This window comes from Pinus tabuliformis, chromosome 4_2, assembly GCF_031772625.1.
Source record: "Pinus tabuliformis cultivar Carrire ecotype Pingquan chromosome 4_2, CPIR1, whole genome shotgun sequence".
In the NCBI taxonomy this organism is placed as follows: Eukaryota; Viridiplantae; Streptophyta; class Pinopsida; order Pinales; family Pinaceae; genus Pinus; species Pinus tabuliformis.
Window position 1 is genome coordinate 941,341,887 of NC_142304.1, and position 15,727 is coordinate 941,357,613.

The window sequence follows — 15,727 nt, forward strand, 5'->3', positions numbered from 1 at the left end:
TACCACATCTCTTCTTGCAAAAAGTTCATGAGTAGAGGGATTAAACTGATCTGGATTTAAATAGGAATGCAAAAAATTATAGATATAACCATAATACAAAGATGCAGTAGAATTAACGCTTCATTTCATTAATATCAAATACTGAAATATACTTACAAACATAATGGAAATAAGACTAGCTTGGGCGATGGTAGCTTATCTCTGAGAAGAGATGTGGTGGCTACATGCCTCTGAACTATGTTACAATGAGGCTTGAAGGCATATTTATTGTTGAGAAAAAATGGAAAACCCTAAACATCCAAAAACCTAACCCTAGGAGATGAAGCACCAAACTATGGGCCTCGTTTGGGTAAATTGGTACATCAACTTCTTGGGGTCGTAACTTTGGAATACGATCTCCATTTAACGCGCACAATACCTCGTTAGAAAGATCTATCCGAGGACTACAACTTTTGAGTGACCACATTATTAAAATTTGATTTGATGGTCCAAGTTTTCCCAAAAAAACATCGTTTAGGGCCTCAAAATGGCTCCGGAAGTTCATGACCCGAAAAACTGCCAAAAATAGTAAATTGTGCTACAAATAAGGAAACTGAAAAACTGAAAGAAATAATGGTGGGGGTCCAAGTGGAATAGATGGGTGGCCACCAATATCCACCTAGATCATTCCTTCCCCCTTAGGAAGGAATGGTCCCCATTGCATTAAGTTCCTCCTTGAGATGAGGAAACTTTTGCTGAACTTGGTCCCTGGTGAGCCACTTGCCCAGGTGAAGGAGTTGGCCTATTTTGACAACTCGATATAGTTGGATCTTTTACTATCAGGTGTTCTTGATCTATGTTTCCATGATCAGATCAGTTGTGGATTGCTCCAAGCAATATGGATTTAACTCTTTAAGTTCTGCAATGTCTGATGTGTCCAGTGATGGTGGGAAGTATGGTCGAAGGCGGTCCACATTGAGCACTGGGTGCAGGTCAAGGAATGGGGGAATGTTGAGCTAAAATGCATTTTTTCCCATAGCCTTGGAAATGGTGTAAGGACCATATTGGAGTGGTGTGAGTTTTCGATGGGCTCTGGTAATGCATTCCTTCTACAAATGTAACCAAACTTTGTCACCCACCTGAAACTTGTGTGGCACCCGATGTTGATCATTTTGCTGTTTGTACTTGGCATTTGATTTTTCCATAATGTCATGGACCTGCTGGTAGATATGCTGGATGTGCTCAATAAATATGTTTGCCTTATCAGCTTCCGATTGGACATGAGCCAAATCTACCTGAGTAGCTGCAAATGGTATGGCCACATCAATGGGACATAGTGGCTGGAATCCCAAGCCCACTTGAAAAGGGGTGTGGCCAGTCAAGCTGTGGAGAGCCCGGTTATAGCTCTGATAGACATAAGGAAGGATCTCATCCCATGTGCGTGGATTCTTTGAGTTGTACATGCGCAGAATGTGTATGATCATCCTGTTGACGACCTTTATCTAGCCATCAATTTGGGGATGGAAAGATGTGGACTTGGTGAGCTTTGTGTCCAGCATCAACCAAAGACTGGACCAAAATGTACTGAGGAACTTTCTGTCCCGATTTGAGATGATAGACTATGGGATCCCAAAGTGTACCCACACTCATTCAAAGAAGATTTTAGCAATGGCTTCTGTTGTTATATTCTTCTTGCAGGCTGCCATAATGGCCATCTTCGAGAATCGGTCGACGACCACAAAAACACAGTCATTTCCATGCTTAGTAGAAGGAAGGCCCGACATGTAATCCATGGAGATGGATTCCCAAGGTCGATTATGGGTAGGTAGCAGAGTATAGAGGCCTTGCTCCTTAATGGTATGTTTGACAATGATGTAGGCAGTGCAGGATCTAATGTACTTCCCAACACCCTATCGAAGATTTGACCAATAGAAATGCTTCTACAGTACTTCCGCTGTCTTCTTGACCCTGAAATGCCCAACGACCCGACTATAGTGCACTTACCAAATCATCTTGGCTCACTCGCTTGAAGGAACACAAAGGTGTCCCAGGTGGCATAATAGGGTATCCTGGAGGTGAAAATATGGAACTTGCTGACCCTTCAAGAGCATTTGGTATGTGTGGCCAAATTCTGGGTCACTTTTGTAGAGAAGTGGCCAATCAGAAGTCTCGTGCCCACAAGAGTTGAGCATGGTGGTTAGCGCCATGAATGGTGGTCAGCTGAGGCAATCTACAACATTATTGGTGCTACCCTTCTTATACTTGATATTCAAATGGAACTATGGCAGGTATGTGGACCACTTTTGATGGCGATCATTTTGCAACTTCCCTTGCATTTGTATGAACTGTAGGGGTCGGTAGTCTTTGTGGATGACCGTTTCCTTCCCCAAAATGTAATGCTTCCATTTTCAGCGGGCCTGCACAATGTAATACATCTCTTTGTCATAAGTGGTATACTTCCAGACTGTGCCTAAAAGTGTCTCACTACGATATGCCACTGGATGCCCTTCTTGAGTAAGGACTGCCCCAATAGCATAGTCAAAGGCATCTGTCTTGATCTCAAATGGTTGTTGCAAGTCTGGTAAAGTGAGCACTGGTGCAAAGCAAAGGTGATGTTTCAACTCTGTGAATGCCTTCTGTTGAGATTCAGACCAAAAGAATTTTACTTTTGCTCCTCCTTTGGTGACTTGACTCAAGGTCCAAGTGATATGAGAGAATCCCAACACAAACCTGCGGTAGAAATTGGCAAGACCCAGAAAGCTATGGAGCTTTGTTAGAGTGGGTGGGGTTGGGCAATCTCAAATGACTTGGATCTTGGCTGGATCCACATGCACCCCTCGTTCATCAATAATGTATCCTAGATACTGAACCCGGGTCATTCCAAAAGTGAATTTCTCCAAATTGGCACACAGCTTGTGTTGCCGAAGTGTTTAGAGAACCTGTCGGATGTGGTGGAGGTGCTCTTCCCAACTCTCGCTGAAGATCAGGATGTCATCGAAGTATACCACTACAAATGAGTTGGTGAATGGTCGCAAGATGTCATCCATCAACCTCATGAAGGTTGCAAAAGCATTCATCAACCCAAAAAGCATAACCAACCATTCAAAAAAGCCCTCCTTGGCTTTGAAGGCAGTCTTCCACACATTGGAGGCTTCGATTGGCACCTGGTGATGGCCGGACTTCAAGTCGATATTGCTGAAATATTTTTCCCCCTTCAGTTGGTCTAGAAGGTCATCAATCTGTGGGATCAGGTACCTATTTCGGGCAGTGATCTTATTCAACACCCGATAGTCAATACAAAGTCTCCAAGTCCCATCCTTCTTCTATACCAACATGATCAGGCTCCCACAGGGCGATGAACTCAAACGGATTGTGACCTTTCTATAGCAACTCTTGAATCTACCTATTTATTTCACCATTCTCTAGAACGTAGCATCGATAGATTGGTCCATTGGGAAGCAGTGCACCTAGAGTAAGATCGATGGAGTGCTTGACTTGACAGTGCAGAGGCACCCCTGTGAGGGAGGTGAAGATGTCCTCATACTCCTCCACGACATTGTCCATCTGTCATTGCCGTGTGGTGGGGCCCTGTCTGGAGGTCGCGACCACTGTCTTTTTCTTTCCCTGAGGGTGTATCATCAGGAAAACAAATTTCCGAGTTTTGGAAATGAGCTTACTGCATTGTTTTACAGTAACCAAAGAGATGGCAGTAATCGGTGCTACCTCCGGTATCCTATACAACTTATTTCCCAAAGTAACAATAACAGCATGAGGCCTTGACTCATACACAACATGTCGCTTCCATAAGTATGGTTGGCCTAATAATACATCACAAACATCAAGGGGAGAAACGTCACATAATACCTCATCCGTGAAGGGCTTGAAGTTGTATGGAAGTCGACACTACTGGCTCACGTGAAGATCTCGTCCTTGGTGAAGCCACCCGATAGTGTATGGTTGTTGACGTGTTATGGTTGGTAAGCCCAGCTGCTTCACGACCTTTGCCGAAATGAGGTTCTTTTGGCTCTCGCTGTTGACAATGAACTATAGAAGGGAAACCTTTTGCCCACATCTGGGAGTGGAAGAGGTGGTCCTCCTCCTTTGGATCTTCAGGTTCCTCCTTTTGGATCTTCGTGGTGGCAATGGTGGCATTGGGCTCTGCATCGATAATATTCTTCCCTTTGCCATTCCTCTTATCGGGTTCTGACTCAGAGTCAGAACATGCATCTCATTCTAAAGCCTTTAACTCAGCGACCAGTGACTGCTTGGCTCGACACTCACCTGTGTTGTGAGTGGAGCTCTTATGGAACTCACACCACTTTCTCATGTACTTCTTCTGCTTCGCGGTGTTGTCTTTACTTGCAGATTTGGCAGGTTATCCTAGGCTACCCTGCCTTGGCTTTGTCCTTTGTTTTGCATTTGGGGGCACCTTTCCCTTTCTTTAGATTTACAGATCCAAAGTCTCGCTTCTTCTATTTAAACTTTTTCTTGATCTTGACAGCATATCAGTATCCTGTGCCCAGCAAGGAGATGCCCAGGAATTCTATCTCATCTTGGATGTACCTGTGCAAGCAATTGTGGTACTTGAGAACCAAATGCTTCTCAGAATCCTTGATACCCAACTTCATGCGAAGGGTATGAAAAAAATTGGTAAACTCCTGCACATCTTAGTCCCTTCCCTGTCGCAACGTTGTCCACTTTATGTATTTATCCTCATAGCTCCAAACAGGGTAGTACTACTCCTTGATGGCATCCCGGAACGAGTTCCAAGTAGGTGTGGCTGAAAACAATGAGTTCGTGCTTTCATCCTTCTACTCACAGTAGGTTTCCCACCAGTCCTTGACATGGGGGGCTACTTTGAGAAGTGTAAATCCGGCTGGAAAAATCATGAACGGAAAAATATCCTTCTAGCAAATTTAACCATTTATCTACAATGTCTGCATCTATCTGACCCTCAAATATGGGAATGTCAAATGTAACTTGTACCTTAAAGGGTGTGGCGCTTCCCGAGTAGTTTCCGGAAGTAGATGCGTCCCCCTTGGGTAGCCGTTGAAGGATCTTGGCAAAGTTGTCCATCATCGCGTTCCTTTGTCACTCGAGGGCTTCTTTGAGAAAGATTTTGATAGGATCTCTTGCCCCCTCATCTTTCTTTTCATCCACCATGGCAGGCCGTCGGGATTTGTGAGGCTGGTCTTGCAAAGGTTTGATGAGTTCAAGACCTAACTCCTTATATCCCAACCTCATTGGGGACATGCAAAGAAAAACAGAGAAAGAGCAGACCGCTCTGATACCACTAATCCGGATTTAAACAGGAATGCAACAAATTACAAATATAACCATAGATACAAAGATGCAGTAGAAATAACACTTCGTTTCATTAATATCAAATACTGAAATATGCTTACAAACAGAATGGAAATAAGACTAGCTCGAGCGTCGGTAGCTTATCTCTAAGAAGAGATGTGGCGGCTACATGCCTCTAAACTCTGTTACAATGAGGCTCGAAGGCCTATTTATTATTGAGAAGCAATGAAAAACCCTAAACATCCAAAAACATAACCATAGGAGATGAAGCACCAAACTATGGGCCCTATTTGGGTAACTTGGTATATCAACTTCTCGAGGTTGTAACTTTGGCATACGATCTCCATTTGACATGTGCAATACCTCGTTAGAAAGATCTATCCGAGGAATGCAACTTTTCAGTGACCAACATTGATATATGACTCAATTTGGTCCCATTTTCCCCAAAAAAACGTCATTTAGGGCCTCAAAACGGCTTCGGAAGTTCAGGACTCGAAAAACTGCCAAGAATAGTAAATTGTGCCACAAATAAGGAAACTAAAAAACTGAAAGAAATAATGGTGGGGGTCCAAGTGGAATAGGTGGGTGGCCACCAATATACACCTGGATCATAAACAATTTATAAGCTTTAAAATTTATACAGTACCCACCAAAAATGCATTTAATAGCATTTGAATCATGTATCTTCCTATCCACTTTTGGAACATGAGAAAAATCTTTGGAGCCAAAAACTCTTAAATGATTAACTTCAGGCTTAAAACCTAATAAAGCTTCTAATGGATTTTTAAAATCAAGGTTTTTTGTTGGACTCTTATTCTTCAAAAATATTGCAGTATTTATTACTTCTACCCAAAATCCATTAGACAGGTTCTTACCTTTTAACATGCTTCGAGCACACTCCACAAGGGTTATGTTCTTCCTCTCTATAATTCCATTCTGTTGAGGAGTGTGGGGTAATATGAAATGCTAAACTATCCCATGGTCCTTATAGTATTTGATGAAACCACCCTTCTCGTATTCTCCCCCTCGATCTGAGCGGAGAATTTTGATGAATTTTCCTGTCTGTTTTTCAATCATGTTTTTGAACTCTTTAAAATATCCAAAAGTATGAATCTTCTTTCTGATAAAATATACCCAAGTAAATCTCATGAAATCATCAACAAATAATAGGAAATAATAGGCACCTCCTAGTGACGTTTTTTGCATCGGCCCACAAAAATCAATGTGCACAAGCTCTAGTATATCTCTCTTCTTTATATATACATTTGTAGGAAACTCATCTCTATGCATCTTCCCAATAGAACATGCTTCATAATCAACATGAACATTATTTAAACTAGGAAGACCATTGACGATACCTCGTTTCTGAAGTAGCAGCAAGTCATTGAAGTTGATATGATCGAATCTTTGATTCCATAAGTCTTCTGCAGTCATAACTGATGAGGTCAAGGCTTGGTGTGGTGCGCTTCTTACATTCAACTTATACAATCCTCCGACTCGAATACCTGATGCAATTGGCTCATACGATCCAACAGATCTTTAATAACACAATAAGACTTAAAAAACTCTACCTTAAGGTTCTGATCTGTTATCATAAAACAGAGATCATATTCTTTTTTATTCTAGGTACACACATTACATTTTGAATACGTTTAATATTTCCACCAAGAAAAACGACACGAACATTACCATACCCTTTGATTTGGTACCCTCTATCATCACCAAGGTAGATATTTTCACCACTATTGGTTTCTTTAAAATTATCAAACCAATGTATGTTACATGTCATTTGAGTGGAAGCTCATGAGTCCAAAAACAAAGTTTTTGCTTCATCATCCTCCATAGAGAACGCAAAATCAGATACAAACAATCTGAGATTATGATTCTGATATTTATCTCCAAAGTATCCTGCATGCTTCTTATGTTTATGGTGACCTTCATCAAACTTCTTCTTCTGGAAATTTTTAGCTATGTGGCCAACTCTACCACAATAAAAACATTTGGTTCTTGAATCACTTATGTTTGAGGACATACCTTGAGGTAGTTTTCTTTATGGTGTAATTCCACCTTTCTGTCCTACATTTTCCTTCCCTCTGAAGGGCTTCTTCTTTGTCATTAGATAAAGATCTAAACTTTGGGGTTTTAGGGTCATCCGCTTCTCTTCCTCTTGCATTAGGATTCCTGTCAATTCTTTGAAATTGGGGGCTTTATCTCTCGCATTCAAGTTGTGATAAACATGTGATAGTCATCAATCACACCATTCATGGTAATTGTGACCAGATTAGTGTTTGACATTGTCTCTCCTATTTCGCTCAACTTACCTCTAATCTCCTTGATTCGAGAGATGAATGCAACCACTAACTCATTCTCCTCCATTTTGATGGAGAGAATCTTTCTTTTCAGAAACATCAGGCGATTTGTGTTTTTGATCTCGTATAGGTCCTTGAGCATTTTCCAGATGTCATTTGTTGATTTACATTCACAGATGTGAGGGATAATACAATCTTTCACTGACAATTTTAACAACATTTTTGCTTTGTTCTCCCTCTTTTCCTAGTCTTGGATTGTTGTTGTTTTTCCGCACGTAGCTAGGGTCAACTTCAACTCATCACTGCTTGCAATCGTCCATGCGTTTTTCCCCTCCAACAGGGTCTACAGCTTAAATTTCCAATTAGAGTAATTGGATCCATCAATCTTATTACTCTCATTAAAATATTCCTCTTCCATCTGGTTATTCATCTTGACAAGTCTCCCTTAAGAAATAAAGAATTCGACCTCCAGCAATTAAAAGACGGATTTATCTCCATATCCAAGGAGAAATCTCAAAAAATGGGTGCTCTCTTAATAAAAAAAAAAAAAATTCCTTTAATTTGATGCAAAAAAAACAAGATCCCCTTTGTTTTTTTAATCAAATCCCTCCTTTGTTTAAAAATGATGCCTTTTTTTTACATGTATAAAAAACATGTGCCCAACATTTTTTTTTAAATTTTATAACCCCAAAAAATAAAAATAAAAAAAAATAGACCTTACACCTTGCTCTCGGCCTCTCACACAAAGGCACCACTGACAACCTTTAAATGTAGTCACAGCAACCCACACCTTCATGAAATTACACGCAACTTTATGGAATTGATTCAAAAATTACGTACTTAGAAATTGAAAGAGAGCGTTCATGCACTTTGGCCTTGCTGTGCTTCAGCCTACCACTAAGCAAGACACCACTCCGGCCTTGAAGCGAGATGGTGGGGATGATGTAGAATATTTCTACACATCTAGCTCTTATACCATGCAGAAAATCCTGTATACTCACGAGCTCATGCAATGTACTAAAGAAAGAGACAAGAAACTACTTCTACTATCAACCAATGGAAGCCAATAGATCGATGAAAACAATAATTGACAAGAGGAAGATAATCGAATACACATAACACAATAAGTATCCTGGGAAAGCCACAGCTCAAAACCCCATTATATGTATTTCATATATCATAAATCCAAGATGATGATACAATGCTTGTTCTCTCAAGAACAATCCCAGCACTCAGTAAAATCAATCTCCAACTCACAAGAAAACTCTTGGCCAACACTTAACTAATTCTACAGCTCTCCAAGTCCTTATTTCCTTGTGTAATTCCTATGGCTGATCATCCCATATTAATGGGAGGCCAATGCATCCAAAATTGTGCAATCCCTTCAAGGTTCAGTTCCCGATTGCATGCATGATCTATACAACTCAGTAAATCATATAACTGATAGTACACTACCCTTGCACTCTAGTCTCAATTGGGTCTTTCTCAGAATTGACATGCATCAGTTTTTTATGAGGGAATCTTCAGTTAACTATATTAGCACTAGTTAATTCATTAGTGCACCAATCACTATTAACTCACTATTAGTTCCTTAAACAGTTTCGAAATAATTTAACTGGACTTAAGTCAGTAAACTGAGTTAACTAATTACAACTCATTATTAACTCATCATTTACCCCTATAATATAGGGAGAATATATACAGGACTTTAGAAAGACTTCCAACTTGAAATTCCTAAGCTAATTAAGTTAATTAAACTTAACTAACTATTTTCAAGTTGCTATGAGAATAGAATTCGATTTTAATTCTCAATTTAATTCAATGAAAAATTAAACTGGAATTTGTTGTTTCCATTTCTCAACATTCCCTCTGAACAAGAAAGGGTTTATCAACTACCCCAATCCTGTCTCTGTGAAACTCAAATTTACATCTTGACAATGTCTTTGTCAAAATGTCAGCATATTTTTCCTCCCTGGGAATGTACTTTAACAATATAATCCACCTCAATACACAATCTTTGAGATGATGATATCGGATATCAATATGCTTGGACCGATCATGAAAAACTAGATTTTCAGATAGTTTCATACAACTTTGATTATCATAGTAAATCATAGTTGGATCCATCTACTGACCAAACAAACCAACCAGGATATTCCTCATCTAGATGGTCTCACATGTTGTTTGACTCATAACCATGTACTTGCCTCTACCGAACTGAGTGAAACCGATCTTTGTCTCTTGTTGTACTAAGAAATTGTCGCTAACCCAATACTAAAGATTCCTCCTTATGTGCTCTTCCTATAATATGGATTCCCTGCCTAATCTACATCAATGAAGCCTTGAAGCTTCACTCTCTCCCTCTTCATCTGTACCATAATCCATTCTGAGAAGTGCCCCTGAGGTGTCTCTACACATGCTTTTCCACCTTCCAATATAGCTTCGTAGGCCTAACCATTGCTTGACTAAGTTGGCTAACTTCATAGCACATATATGGTCATGTGCTCACCAAGTACATGAGTGAACCCACAAGATGCCTGTAAATAGTAGCTTCCACTACTTCCCTTGAAGTAACATCCTCCTTCCTCTAGTTACATGCAAGATGAGTCTTCATGGGTTTGTTGCTCTCCATGCGGAATCTCCTGAGTATCTTGTTGGCATACTTGCCTTGAGACACAAAAAAGCCCCATCTCCCTGCCATACCAACATGTCAAGAAATTAATGCATGAGCCCATGTCCTTCATCTCAAACTCTCTTACAAGGTTATCCTTGCAAGATTTGATCAGCTAATCATCACCTTTCAATATGAGATCATCAACATAAAGTACAATGATCAACGGTTTACCTTCCACCACTATGTGGTACAAGTTCACATTCGCTTCACTCTTCATTAAGCCCAACCCAGTGAAGTAGCTATCTATCCTGGCATACCAAGCATGGGGTGCTTACTTCAGCCTGTACAATTCTCTCTTGAGCCGGCACACATGTGACTCAAGGTCAAAGGTTTCAAACCATTCAACTTTCTTTATGTATATCTCTTCCTCAATCATGCCATTAAGGAAGGTTGTCTTCGCATCCATCTGATGGATCTTCCAACCCATATGTGCTGATAGTGCCAATATAGATATGATTGATGAGTACCTTTCAACAGGAGAAAAGGTCTCATCATAGTGAATCCCCTCTACCTATGAAAGGCCACGGGCCACAAATCTAGCCTTATGATTCTCTACACTACCATTTGCAGCTTGATTTACCTTGTTAATGAAATTTTTCCGAAAAAAGTCACATTGAGAATATTTGGTCGATGCGTTTCGAACCAACCAGTATGGTTCATCTTCAGGACAAGATGATTGTGTGGTTGATTTACCTAGTAAAGCCAACGGGAGCTCATCACTGACTTGTCCTCCGATCTTAGGACCAAATCCCAAACACTGTTACGAACTATGGAGTCATACTCCTCCACCATGGCATCAACCCAAACTGGTTGTTACACTACTTCCTTAAAGGAAGATGGCTCTGTCACAACACATTCGCCCATAAGAGCCATGTATCTAGTGTACCTCTCAAGTGACCTCCTATGTCTTCGCTGAGAAGTGGGTGCTCCCACATTCTCCCGTGCATCATCCAACAATCTGACAGCCTCTCTAGTAAGCTCCCTTCCCTCTCTAGAATACTCTACCTAAGTGGATGTATCCACTCTCGGATCCTCTGCATATGGCTTCTACACATAAATATGAGGCTCCTCAACCTTAGGAGCTCAAAGCTCCTCATCCGCATGTAGCTCAATATCCCTCTCAAGGGAAACTCACATGGCCTTCTCCTCATCGAATCCGACATCCTTGTGAACCATTTTCATCTGTAATTCCCTATTTAATCTTATCCTGCAAATTTTACTAAGTGTTTAAATTTCCTTAAAATATGGACTTATAATTATTAAGAAATATTGGTACATACCTACATTGGTGAAACTGTAAATTTGGTACTGATATAAATTTTGTTATTATTCCCAATTTACATCCCCAAATTTTAAAATTTTGATAAGACATAGTCCTCTCCAATTAATTACCAATTTATATATTCATCTCTCATCCCCAAACTATCCTCTCACATTTACTTGGGAGAAGACATGGTCCTCTCCAATTAATTACCAATTTATATATTCATCTCTCATCCCCAAAATGTCCTCTCACATTTACTTGGGAGAAGACACGATCCTCTCCGATTAATTACCAGTTTATATATTCATCTCTCATCCCAAAAATATTTACTTGGGAGAAGAAATGGTCCTCTCTAATTAATTACCCAATTTTATATTCATCTCACATTCCCAAATGTCCTCTCATGTTTACTTGGGAGAAGAGAAGTCAAATGTAAGGATGAGGGAGAAGTTATGAAATTAATGAGAGGTGGATGAGGTGGAGAAGAGAAGGAGGGGCATAAAAGGGGAAGGATGAGGGGAGGAAGGGGATCCTTGGTCTTGCTTTTGGTTTTGGTTTGGATTTGGTTTTGGAGGATTTGTTTGAGAGAGAGAAGGGAGTATTATTCATCTTGGACACACTACATCTGGTTGGACTTAGGCTCGGAGGGCTAGGGAACCTATGGAGGTTTCCTGGGCTAGGAACTACTTCCTAGTTGGCTAGGAGGTAAATCCAGTCGATAGTCAAGAGGAGCATTCCAGCAGGAGCAGCAGCTCAAAGGCATCTCCACCGGGCTATTGGTACAAGTATTCCTCTATGCATAGATTACTCATGTAAGTGATTGAAATGAAATGTTCACTATTTAAATTGTAGGAATTAGATTTTAAATGGTAAATTATCATCGTTTAAATGCCTTGTCAGAAATAAATTATTGCCCTTTTATTTCATGTAAAATTAGAGAATATAGATCTGGTAGAGGACCCTAGGAGGGGACCTTACACGTGGTATCAGAAATTAGGTTCAAAATCTAGACCTTGAAGCTGGTTACTTTATCGAAGGTCATAGCCAAAACCAAAGCAAGTAGTACCCTCTTGATATCCCCATCCTAGCATCTTTCCTATCATATCATCGAAGTAGTAAACAATATTCATCCGAATAATCAGATCACGAACTCAGAAATCTTGCATTTCAAGTTCCCTATTTAAATGGGCTGCATGTGTGCATCAACAGCTTTCACTTCAGTGTCTTCTTGCATTTCGTCTTGAGAATCTATCCGTCTATTTAAACTGCATATATGCTTCACCCCTTCCATGATTTTCTCCAACCATCTATCATGTGACTTCACTCCAGTTAGTACATTTTGATTCAACAGAATGGTATAAGTCTCAGAAGCATTTCCCTGCTATCCATCATTCATAGAGCTTCCTGGTGTTTCTACTTTTCCAAACAGTTTTGATCTCCCTATTGCATCTTCATCTCTAAGTGTGTTTATAGGCGTCACAGTCTTCCTTTGAACCTGTCTTTTGTTCATTTCAGACTCCTCTAGATCAGGTGCAAATTCATCTGACTCAACATCAGGGAGATCTCCCAAATCCTTGCGAGCTTTTTTTTTTCACTAGCAAATCAATTTCTTTCTGCTTCAAAGCTTCATAATATTTGTCAGTTAATTTCCAAAGTTTTCTTACAACTGTGTCATAAACCTATTGCACAATAAAGCCTGGATGCTTTGTGCAGGGAGGAAGTTGCTTGTTTAGTGGAATAAAGTGCACAACACATTTGTGCATAATAGGTTCTGTAGGCACTTCATCATGATGGAAACTATAAAATAGTTCACGTGCATCTCGTGCTTGTCAGCTTCCTCCCCCTTTCCTTTCAGCTTCCTCGGGCCAGTAAAACCATTGGCCTACAACAGCAAGAGAGCCATCTTTTGATTGCTTTATATCCTTTATTATAGCAACATATGGCTTCTCAATTTTTTTCTCTTCTGGGGTTACCAACACAGGGTCCTCCAATTCATATCGACTTCCATCGAACTCAAATGCAGAAAAATGAACCGTGATGCCTCATCCCCTGACGGATTCTCTAATGGGTTCTCCAATGGGTCTTAGGTCCAGACCTTGGTCTTTGTCTCTACCCTTTGATCTCTCCCCTTTTTCATATTTCTCCTTTTGTTTTTATGAAGTGATTTGCAATGGGATCAGAAGCAGGAATGTTGTTATCATCTTCTTCATCACATCTGTGGGAGACATGAGCCATCTGCCTCTTTCCCATTGTGTATTCTCATGCGGCTGCTTCTCCCTATATTCTGCATTATGTGATGGTAACAATGGGTTGCATGTGTGCCTCAACTGCGAGTCACTTTCAAAGTTATCAATAGCATAATTATATTTATTAGGAGCATAATATTTTTCGAAGGACTCTCCTAGAGTAGACATAGAAGACCTTCATCATGAAGAAATATCTTTCTTCTGTCTGGAATTACAATCACATCATATGTTGTAGTGAGAAGGATGAAATTTAAGATGACCATAGGGTATTGCTGAGAGTTATAAGATTTGTATAGCTCATTCAAAAGTTTTGTCACTTTTGGCATGTCCACAGGGTGACCATTCACATAGACAAACTATCGATCTCCTAAAGCCCTTCCACTTCCAGATCTGGGCTTAGACAGAAATCCTTCAAGACGGCATCCATCTGAGACACATATGTCTGAAGGGTCTAAACGTGTAAGTGTCTTGGTACCAAAAACTGTTACTATATTATCCTTGATGGAGCCACTTCATTGTGTTCTTAACACCACATTCTTGGCATTTTTCTTGTCACGTTAGTGTAGACAAATCAGACACTTGTGGCAATAAGAGCATAAGCATGTAATAGGGACAGAAGTTGGCCATATTCTCGGCGAATATTTTGATCGAACTCCTTATACCTTACAAGCAAAGATAAAAACAATTTTGTCACTGTAACAATAGTACCAATCTGATGTGCCATACTTTTCTGGGAAGAAATTAGACCTGAATGGTCAATTGTCAATTGTGTACCAACAGTTTCATGCCTTATTCTAGTTACAATGGCCACATCTCCCAAAGCACAAAGTAAAATTAGTGCCTCTTCTCGGAATCCAAAGGAAGTCAATGATTGCAGGTCAGAAAAAGCTGAAATCTTGGGAGTATGATACTTGAGATTCACACTCTGATAATTTTTAGGTGAAATACCACAACCATTATCTCCAACCTCAAAGGATTCTCCTCCATACTCTTTTAGTTTAACCTTAATGCTACTTGCTCCTGCGTCCAAGCTATCTTCTACAAGTTCCTTAACAGCACTTGAAAGGTCTAGAATAATTTGACCAGAACATATTCTGTACACATCTTCTTTATTTATAGGTTTGATGATTGTTGAATCTGACCTTCCATCCATCCTCATACATAAAATGATGCAATTAATTTTTCACATAACATTAACCCGCATGAGTATCAATACTTGTAATCAATGCATCTTATAAAGTAAAAAGCCGCACTTTAAAGTCCAATGCAGAACAACACTTTAGTTTTATACTTTACCTTGTCAGAAAATTCTATTGAAAATGCAGATATGATGGACAATTCTGATCAGTGAGAACTTCATATAAACAATCCAATAGTTATAACAACAACAACTTGGCCAAATTTGAAGTTTATTGTGACTTCAAAGAATTAATATTTACATCGATTGCAGAGACTGCTGACTGGCTTCTCTAGTCTACAAGATTGTTTCTTGTGACAATTTAGAATCTTTTCTATTAAAACTTTACTCAGATGGACCACTCTTAGAACACACAATGTACATGGATGAATCTTATGTAGCTTGAAAAGATGAAACAATATGCATAAAAAAAATGAGAATAAGTTAATAAATAATTTTATATAAACAAATTTAAGAAAGGAAATGTCTTTTCCAAATTGGGATTACTTGTGGTGTAAATGTTCTTGAGAGATCTACTTGTTATTTGGCTTCAATGACATGTTAATTCATTCTATGGGCCACCTTTTCTATTTCTCTACTTCATTAGTCAATTGAAGTTAGACATCAAGTATCTATTTTTATTTTTTTTATGCTTGTGAGCTCTTGAATAATTCCCCACATAAATGTCAATGAGAAAGTCTAACTCATACTGCTAGGTGTCTGTTTGTAAAGACAATTCTACTCACTACTTTCTATGTTATCTCTTGGATATAT

General features: G+C 39.6%; 1 pseudogene; it reads right to left on the minus strand.

The window, feature by feature from the left end:
* Nucleotides 1–13,683: 13,683 nt before the first annotated feature.
* LOC149172785 (DNA mismatch repair protein PMS1 pseudogene) lies at nucleotides 13,684–14,929 on the minus strand (annotated as a pseudogene).
* Between the last annotated feature and the right edge of the window lie 798 nt (nucleotides 14,930–15,727).